Source organism: Myodes glareolus, chromosome 21 (assembly GCF_982192425.1).
Source record: "Myodes glareolus chromosome 21, mMyoGla1.1, whole genome shotgun sequence".
Classification (NCBI taxonomy): Eukaryota; Metazoa; Chordata; class Mammalia; order Rodentia; family Cricetidae; genus Myodes; species Myodes glareolus.
Window position 1 is genome coordinate 22,089,315 of NC_142046.1, and position 2,261 is coordinate 22,091,575.

Consider the following 2,261-nt stretch of genomic DNA (forward strand, 5'->3'; position numbering starts at 1 on the left):
AGAGTGAGGGAACCAGCATAGAATCAAACTAGGTCCTCTGCATGTGGGTGACAGTTCTATGGCTGGGACAGACTGTGAGACCACTGGCAGCGAGACCAGGGTTTATCCCTACTGCCTGTTCTGGTTTTTTGGAACCCATTCTCTCTGGAGGCATGCCTTCCTTAGCCTATATAGAGGGGGAAGAGCCTTGGTCCTGCCTCAATACAATGTGTTAGACTTTGTTGATTCCTCATGGCAAGCCTTACCCTCTCTGAGGAGTGGATGGGGAGGTGGGATGGGGATTTTAAGTGGGGAAGGTGGAGAAAGCAGGAGGAAGGGAGGGAGTGGGAAATGGATTTGGCATGTAAAAATGAAAAAAAAGATAATTTCTTAAAATAGATAAATAAATAAAGAGTTGAGTTCAAGGAAGCAGAAAGTAGTGTACCGAAACAGAGGAGGGGCATTGGAGCGACGTGAAGGACAGTAAAAGACTCATTTAGGAAGCCTAAATTCGTAAAGTCCATTACACAACTTGGTCATCACAGCTAATAACAATGTGTTGTATGCGAAAAGTAACGAGAGTACAATATAAGTGTGCTTTTGATAACACATTAAAATTGTTTAACATTATCATATAAATATATGCATGCCATCATAACATTTGCATAAGTATATCCTATTTTACACCGTGTTAGCCATCCCTCACCTCCACTGTGCTCCCTGATCTCCTATCCTAATTCTGCTTTCACTCATTCTTTAGATTTCCAGTAGTCTCTCCTTCTACATTCATGCAGCATGTATTCCATTTTCCTTGCTAAGCTTCTGACCCATGTTGCTGACTCTTCTGCTTACATCGTTGACTTTCTGACTTAAGTCATTTGCTTAGTTTTATCCTCTTAGTTTGGCAGTCATTGGTCACCTTGAGAAGTGAATCTTTTAGTTCTTTGGAATATTATTCATTTCAGCTTCTTTTTTTTTTAAATTCAGTAACTAAGGAGTTTGCAACATTTTGGAGGAGGTGCGTTGCTTTGCTCCTCTGTTTTCCTCTTTTGTCTGTGTTGTGATTTGTGCGTCTGTGCAGTTTTAGGGAAGAGTCTGTTCCTGGGCTTAGTTTCAGAACTGAAAGCTCTTCAGCTATACTCAGCCTCTGAATACCCTACTAGGACTGACGAAATTTCATTTTAATACCTTCTGCTCTTTTAGACTTTTCTAACCTCAAATATGACTCAATATTATTCAGTTTTGATAATAAGCCTGGTGGTCTCATAGATTTTCTTTGAAATCGTTCTCTACTTATTTCTTTTCCTTTCCAGATTTTGGAGGAAATTTTGGGCAAAAATTTTTCAGAAGTGGAATTTGCCTTTTTGACCTTTTCCACGGTTCTGTGAATCCAATCATAGCATTTTCAACAGCAATGACTCTGGAATTTTATTTTTCTGATGTAAGAAACTCTCAGTAAAGAAAAATGAATGTGTTTCAGGTGAGAGAACTTCCAGAAAACCCTTTTCCTTTAAATATTTCCAGGTTTTGGGTTTTTCTTTCTCTTTTTCTTCCTTCCTTCCTTCCTTCCTTCCTTCCTTCCTTCCTTCCTTCCTTCCTTCCTTCCCTTTCTTTCTTCCTTCCTTTCTTCCTTCCTTCCTTCCTTCCTTCCTTCCTTCTTTCTTTCTTTCTTTCTTTCTTTCTTTCTCTCTTTCTTTCTTTCCTTCCTTCCTTCTTTTTTTCTTTCTTCCTTCCTTCCCTCCCTCCTTCCTTCCTTCCTTTCTTTATTGCTGCTGTTGTTTTTTAACTTTTTTCTGTTTTTCCAAATTTCATTGCTTATTCTGATCATGAAAACACACACTAGTTGGATTATTACTTTCTCTGTATAAAAGACTAGTTGAAAAGTTTGCTAACACATAACAGCATTTCAGATAATGGTGATTATGATACTCAGGCATTGCTTACATGTAATAAATTTTTTAAAGAAAACTCTTAGTTTTCTGCTTAATGAATAGGCCAGTCTATTTATAGCTGGTCTGAAAAATGGTTTCTTCTGGCCCTGTGTAAACATGCCATGTTATGTAGATATATTTATGAGAAATAAAGGGAGATGAATGAATTGAAATGCATTTGCCATGACCTGGAATGACATAAAGTAACTAAAAAGTTTACTAGATTTTAAACAAAATCCCCACGAGTCATCAATATGAGAGGTTGGAGCTGTAAATCTCTCACACTGATTAGAGTCTAAGATTTTTCACATCCTACTTAAAGATTGCTACATAAATATAAGTCCACTATTC